This window comes from Barbus barbus, assembly GCF_936440315.1.
Source record: "Barbus barbus genome assembly, chromosome: 34".
Lineage (NCBI taxonomy): Eukaryota > Metazoa > Chordata > Actinopteri > Cypriniformes > Cyprinidae > Barbus > Barbus barbus.
This window is the reverse complement of record NC_136762.1, coordinates 24,553,289-24,561,458: the sequence shown is the minus strand read 5'-3', so window position 1 is coordinate 24,561,458 and position 8,170 is coordinate 24,553,289. Positions and strand designations below refer to the sequence as shown.

General features: G+C 39.1%; 1 pseudogene across 1 annotated transcript; it reads right to left on the bottom strand.

The window, feature by feature from the left end:
* Window positions 1-1,391: 1,391 nt before the first annotated feature.
* On the bottom strand, window positions 1,392-7,362 carry LOC306854136 (olfactory receptor 52E8-like; annotated as a pseudogene). Its single transcript has 2 exons — window positions 6,918-7,362; window positions 1,392-1,644 (listed from the first exon to the last, which is right to left on the bottom strand). The product of its transcript is annotated as an olfactory receptor 52E8-like (transcript).
* Window positions 7,363-8,170: the final 808 nt, after the last annotated feature.

Here is an 8,170-nt window from a genome sequence, read left to right as displayed (position 1 = left end):
GTAATTATACAATTAAATAATAAATTATTACTTAATATGGATTAATATTAATATTCAACATGTACTCAGGGTTTGTCAGAGAACGGCCAGGCTCTCCTCCCAACCAATTGCCACGATCCACTTCACCCGAGTTCTAATCATCCGCACCTGCACCTCATCAGCTACAATCACCACACTCTTAAAAGCACTCTCCTCAATCACAACAGTGTCCGATCTTGTTGTAAACCACAAGGACCAACGCTCTCAAGACTCACGGCTGAGTGTACTACCTGACGATACTTACCTGTTGAAACTTACCTCTTGTTCTGTCCCTCTCCATCTTCCTCATCCTCAGATCCTGACGCCAGACGACGGACACTGTTATGGTCACCTATCACTGGACACGTATCACGGTACACTGAGCACTCCCTTGCACGCTGGAGGTTCCCGCTACCCACATACCTGTCAAGAAAACATAGACTGAGTTAATCCCTGCTCACGGGTCTCCTGTATCCCATTGACTGTTACTCACCTATCAAGAAGACGAACCCCTCAGTTCTTGGATCCAAAGATTCTCTAATAAACACTTTGGTTGTTCTACTAACCTGCTGTGTCTGACCAGTTCATTACAGGGTTAGAGTTAGGATTAAGGTTTGGTTTCAAGTTTGTTGCATGTAATTATGCTTAATTTACTGTTACATGTAACATGTAAGAAGGACACTGTAAAATAAAGTGTTAGCCTACCAAATATTCCAGTTAAATCCTAGTTGGGTGTTAATTTACAGGATGGCATGTGAATAACAGTCTAGTGATAGTTCTGTAAATCCTTGAGAAAAGAAATAAAGTGTGAACGTGTTGTGCCAAGGTCAGGGGGTAACATTTGTAGATAAAATAAAGAAGAAAGTTGATAGCCATAGTGAAGATTTCAGAAATCTATGGTGTAGTACAGACTACAAGAGAAAACCATTTGTAACTCACTATAACTTCCCTGAATGATGTTGGTGATTCCCAGTTATGCTAGTCAGGCCTGACAGGGTGGCGTGGTCATAGTCAGGACTTTTGCAGGTTCCCTTTGTGTCACTGTTTGCTATTATTATATAGTTTAAATATTAAACTTTCAAATGTCAACTGGCGACACATAACACAAGGTCATTTGTGCATATTGTTACAGCTGTACTTATAGCAGAAAGAAAGAAAGAAAGAAAGAAAGAAGAAAAATGTCAGTGAAATTGTGAAACTGTTACAGAACATCAGGGAGATATTTAGTTTTATGAAGACATCAGAAGTATGGTGTTTGTGCCTCATTGTTTAGGACTAAATAAATAATTTCAGAAAATTAAGTTTTATGATAAACAACACTGTAAAACCAGTACGTAGCTTTTTAAAATAATCATATCTTATATTTTAAGTATTTATTCTGGAAAATGGCCAACTTTTGAGCACTGAAACAAGCATGCAATGTTTTTGCGAATTTATGGTAAATTTAAACCATAAATTAGGGGATTCAGAACAGGAGGGATAACCAGAAATTCCACTGAAAAAATTATGGCCACAATCTTAAATTTGTCTGAATCATACCGACTTAAAGCAATATCACAAAACGAAGCTATAGAGTAATTAACAAAGCTTATTATGTGAGGAAGACATGTTTGTAATGCTTTGCCCCTAAATCAGGGCTCCAAACAAAAAAATCAATTAAGGAGCCATTGGCTCCTATAGGGGAAAAAAACAGGCACCAAATAATTTTTTAAGAGCCACATAACAATGCACTTACATTTAGTCACCCTTTTGTGTGCATGTCTCTCCTCTTCTTACAGTTTCAGCATTTTCATCTTGTGAATGTTCAGGGAACTGAAGCTTATTTGGGAACTGAAGCTTATTTGGGAACTGAATGTCACTTCCAATTTATGAACTATATACAGTCAAATATTTTTTTTTTACGCAGAATCTGAGCCAGTGTCACTGCCACTGACCATGATTATGTCCATATCACTTGGCCACAGAGTGTAGTTTGGCCGTCTCCTCTTCTTTTTTGCAGATAGCCAGCGTTTGACACATGGTTCAGGGTCCAACTGTTCAAGTGATGGGCCTTCAGTGTTGATCCTGATCAAATCTTCCAAGGTTGACACATGGAGTGAATTGCGTACTTTAGATTTTATCCTGTTTTGAGCTGAAAAGCCACGTTCACTCTGAGCAACCGAAATTGGTAGGACAAGCATTATCTCAACTAGATGCAAAACATTCTGGAAATCTGTGCAGTATAGGGCTCTTTTGTTTGTAAGACTTCCCACAAGCTGCAATAGGATTTATCTGAAAACTGTCCTTTTACAAGGGTTTTCAGCAGTCTCCATTCTGCCTGTACAGCACTGATGTCACATCCATTTTTCAGCAAGATGTCTTTATACCATTTCAGCAGTGTGTCAATTTAATTTACCCCAAAAGTGTAGATGTCGTCTGGCCAAGAATCATGACAAAAGATTGAGAAGCATTGAATGATCTCTGTCCCTTGTGTGTTGTTGTGCTGTGTGTTGTCTCTAATTATTTCAAACCTCCTTTCAAGCTCTTTAACTGTAATGTCTACAGTTTCATCAATGAGGTGGTTTAGTTCTTCACTGAAACCTTGGAGATCACAGCCTTTCAGCTGTATGTTTTGAAAGGAAATGCCCACGTAGTCAGATGAGGCTGCTTTTTTCTGCCTTCTGGTCTGTTTTTCTCTTTGGGCTTTGTCCTGCTGCACCACATTTTCATGCTGAGAAACTGAATTTAAGTTTGTGTGACTGAGAAATTCCTCCAACTTTCCATTTCTCACTGGTTTGTCCTTCATTCCCTTGATTGTACAAACACAGGAATCAATAGCTGCTTTAGCCTGAGGTAGAATAAGCGAGTTCTTCTGAAGCACAAGACTCAACTTTGAGATTTCTCCAAACAGGTCATGGAGAAAGTGACAAAACCCCACAAAAGGCAACTTTTCCATTTGTTGTGCGATGTGTTTTGCTCTTCCTGTTATTTCAGTGTTTTTGGATGAGGCAGCAAGGTGTTGCATGTGGAAGTGCACAGCTGTATATCGGACCTGGCCTGCAGTCTGATCAGATGCAAGAAAAACAGAAAGGGCTCTGTAAATGTGAGGCAGCCAGCGCTGGGTCTTCACAGCAGAAGGTGTTCGTATGGCACAGCCTAACTCCATACCAATGGCTTTCAATTCACGCTTGCTTTTGGGGCTAAAATTGTATGTTTTCCATATTAGCTGTAGCAAGTCATAGACATTTTCAATCATTGGAACAGACTTCTGAACATCCAGCATGGCTAAGTCCAGTCTGTGTGGACAGTGAAAGGAAAGAATGCGCTGTCCAGAGGTGGGTAGTAACGAGTTACATTTACTTCGTTACATTTACTTGAGTACATTTTTTGAGTAACTAATAATTTTAGAGTATATTTAAAATTGGGTACTTTTACTCTTACTCAAGTACATTTTTAGTGAAAAAACGGTACTTTTACTTCGTTACTGTGGGCGACGCTCCTCTCGTTACTATATCTTAATGCAATACGTAATAAAAAAGACAAAAATGCTTCAATTTATTCCAAACGCGCCGTCTACTTTTCTCTGGGCAACGAGTGATGTCCGTTCGTGAATGATTCATTCTTTTGAGTCGATTCTGTTTAAAGGCTTTATCAAACCAGTTGGCAAACCAGTGAATCGGTTCGTGAATCAGTTTGAATGATTCGTTCAGTTCCCTGCCGCACGCGCTGAGTCTCTGAAGCGGTTCTCACTCAGATAACAGAGAGTTTAAGAACATCAAGAGCGCTGAAGACGTGGCTTTGGATCTACAGTCAGTTGAAAGCAAATCTGCAAAGGCTATGGTTTGCTAGCTATGAAGATCTTTATTAGATGAACACCGCGTGTGCTGTCGGTTCCACAGGTATAGATTCGTTTACAGTACACGAACCACTATGACATTACCATTTTTTTTGTAAATGTACCTTATACATTAAACACAATCTAGAATTTATTCATTAAATAAGCTGTCACAGAGTATGAAATGAACACCCGCCAAACCCGCGTTAGTTCCAGGAGGAATGCCTTTGCTTAGACACAATTAATATTGATATTTTCACAATATTTACGCTTGCAGAAATTAAAGCTACATTTGTTTACATTTTGCGGAACAGACGTAAGAAGATTTATTTCGTTATGTTCAGATGTTCTGTAGCGGTCTTGTGAGGAGATTTCTCTCTTCTCTGTGTCAGAGGTTATATACATATACAAATAATATACAATTGGGGAAGTCGTGGCCTAATGGTTAGAGAGTTGGACTCGTAATCCAAAGGTTGCGGGTTCGAGTCTCCGGCCGGCAGGAATTGTAGGTGGGAGGAGTGAATGTCCAGCGCTCTCTCCACCCTCGATACCACGACTGAGGTGCCCTTGAGCAAGGCACCGGACCCCCAACTGCTCCACTGCTCCGGGTGTGTGTTCACAGTGTGTGTGTGTGTGTGTGTGTGTGTGTTCACTGCTGTGTGTGTGCACGTTGGGTGGGTTAAATGCAGAGCACGAATTCCGAGTATGGGTCACCATACTTGGCAGTATGTCACTTCATAATTAATAATTCATTAATAACAATTAATATACTTTAAAATATAATTAAATTCAGTGATGCAAATCTGAATCTTTATCAGCTGTTACTCCAGTTTTCAGAGTCATGTGATCCTTCAGCAATCATTCTAATATATTGATTTATTATCAGTGTTGTTGAAAAAAAAACAGCATATGCTGTATGTTTTGAAGCTGTGATGCTGGTCTTTTGCTGGTTTATGCTGGTCCTTAGCTGGTCATGTGCTGGTCAGACCATTTTAGGACCAGCTTAAACCAACCCAAACCAGCATCCCATGCTTCAAAACATACAGCATATGCTGGTTTTTTCAACAGGGTTTTGCTGCTTTTGGAACCTGTGACATTTTGTTCACAATTCTTTTATGAATAGAAAGCTGAAAAGAACAGCATTGATAATAAATCAAGATATTGGAATGATTTCTGAAGGATTATGTCACACTGAAGACTGGCTTAAAGGCTGATAAAAATTCATTTGCATCACTGAAATAAATTACATAAAAAAAAACATCTTTTGAACGGCAGTTGTGTGTGTGGGTGTGAGTGTATATATATATATATATATATATATATATATATATATATATATACATTTTGTGTGTATATATAAATAAAAATAGACTATATTCAGTATATGATCCAAAGTAACTAGTAACTAACTACTTGAGTAGTTTTTTTATCCTATACTTTTTTACTCTTACTCAAGTAACTATTCAGACTATTACTTTTACTTGAGTAAATATTTCTACAAGTACTTTTACTTTTACTTGAGTACAGTTTTTGGCTACTCTACCCACCTCTGGCGCTGTCCTATTTCTTCTCTTAAGAGAGCACCTACTCCTCCTAGAGCACCCATGTTAACGACAGCCCCATCTGCTCCAAATGCAGTAATCTTCTTCTGCCACCAATCACGATCAGTTTGTTTAGCATCACTAAACAAGCATTTTATTTGATCTAATACTCCATATGCATGGCAGTGTTCAAGCTCAGTTAAACCAATCAACCTGTTCACTGCCACACCTGTAGAAATGTGCCTGCAGTATGCAATAACGTTGTCTTTCCCAGAAACATCTGTGCCACAGTCAGTGATAATGGAGATGTAATTAGCTGTATGTGCGTCTGTCAGTGCTTGTTCTTTGATCTCATCTGCAATGCATCCTACAAACTCAGCACAAGATGTGCCGTTATCATATGTTTTGCTCACATCAAGTCCATTTTTTCTCATTAATAATATCTGTGAACTAAACTTATTGAACGGCAGCTCTTCCCGTGCGATCATATAGGCTGTGTTAAATTTCATTTTTAACTCCTTCCATTCCTTTTCGTCCCGCAGCTCGCATGCACGAGAAACTGCACATGCTAACGGTGTAGTCTGTGGAGCATTCTTCGCGATTATGTGATCACGTGCATTTTTATGCTTGTGACTGTGCCCGTGTTTTCTCACAGTCTCTTTTTTGAAATGGTTAGTTCCTGTAATGAACTCCGTTTTCCCCGCTATTTCTTTGCCCGCTCTTGAACAAAAGTCACAAAACATTTTTTATACATACCTCAGCCAAGAAAACTCCTAAATCCAGGATGTTTTGAAATGTCTTTCGGCACGGTGTTCATTAACTGATGCGGAAAGATGAATCCCTGTGTCTCTGGCGTTCTCTAGTGCGCTCGTGCTGGCACAGCTGCTGGAGCCTGCTTTTTTGTTAGCAGGTGTGTCATCCGTACTGGTGCTTGACAGAAAAAGTCGTGACGTATTGTCACCCATACTCGAAATTGGTGCTCTGCGTTTAACCCATCCAAGTGCGCGCGCACACACACACACACACACACACACACACAGGCGCACACACACACACAGGCGCCCGGGGAGCAGTTGGGGGTTCGGTGCCTTGCTCAAGGGCACCTCAGTCGTGGTATTGAGGGTGGAGAGAGCGCTGGACATTCCCTCCCCCCACCTACAATTCCTGCCGGCCAGGGGCTCCAACTCGCAACCTTTCGATTACGAGTCCGACTCTCTAACCATTAGGCCACGACTTCCCCAAAGAAGAAATGAGGATTGCTTGAAGAAGTCAGATATTTTTCGCTTTGACATTTTATTCTGGCGCGGAAAGGTGACATTCGCTTTACCCGTTCATATTTTGGCGCTTTCACTCAGTGAAACTTTCGCACAAAGCATCTCATTTCATGATGTTAACAAAACAAATGAAGCAATAGGCTACTGGTTATAAAACATGCACGTAGGATGCAAATTTTACAATCAAAGGGAGTAAATTTGTATTGTCGCCAATAGCGACCTTGGCAGAAATTTCACTCGCAAATAAATATATTTGGTCGCAAATGCGACCATTTTAGTCGCAGTCTGGAGCCCTGCAATTCTTTGGAGCTTTTTTGACAAATGATCAAAATTCTGACAGCTAATATAGAAGATGAAGAAGGCAGGCAGAAAAACTGTTGTTGTTGTGACAAAAAATCCAATTGTGTTGTTACTCAAAGTGGAAGTCCCACAAGACAGTCGAGCCACAGACCAGTTGGAGCAGTACAGTCGTGCTATGTCAGTCCCACATAAAGGCAACCTGGCTGAGAATAAAATAATCAGACCCATAGAAAACACTGCATAAAGTCATGCTAGTGCCATGTACAGTGTTGTCACTTTCGAGGTCATGATTTTATGATATTTTAAAGGATTGCATATGGCAACATATCTGTCATGCCATCAGAGTTAATATGGTATATTCAGACATGGCATAAGTATAAATCGGATGCACTGTGTTGTGCTTATTATTTTTCATAGTATCCTATATGAGACCATGATCCACACTCACAAAATCATTTTATTTTTACCGTTTATTTTACTCACCGATAGGATAAAGCACCGCCGCCTGTGCTAAATAAATGCTAAAAAAGAATAGAAAATTTCAAAATTTTTCTAAAAACAACAGAGTTTCAAGAGCAGAAGGTAAAAAACAATACAAAACAAACAATGTACCAGTTATGTTGTCATTCCTTTGCTCTCTAACTGAATGCAATGTTATAATAGATCTAACATTAACAGTGAAACATGCATCTAACTATGGGGGGAAAAGCTTAGTATAATAAAATCACCAAAATAAGTCTTCATGTTAAGAATGAATAGTAGCTACACAAACACATTTCCAAAACCGTAAAAGGTTATTTAAAAAGAAAGCATTCATGAATTATTTTATGATAAATATTTTACTGTCTTAAGTGCACGCATCTATTTAGCCTATAAATAATAATAATAATAACTACTACTATTATTATTATTATTATTATTATGCGGGCCATTTTACCGAATGGGTGCCATTTGCTTCAAAAACTCTTCAAAAATGTTTTCATTTATTATCTTTTTAAAAAACTGAATCTAGTAATACACGTTTAACTATTCTAAATCTAGTCTATCTCAGTGTCAGTCCTCTGTTGTGTGTGTCATGTGTTCCCGCCTCTTGTGTCCATATTTGGCTTGTTTCCTGTACTCGTCTAGTGTGCTTAGTTAATCCTTATCCAGCTGTGTTTGTCTCATTAGCTATAATTATCCTGTGTATTTATAGTCCTGTTCATTCAGTTTGATTGCATCTG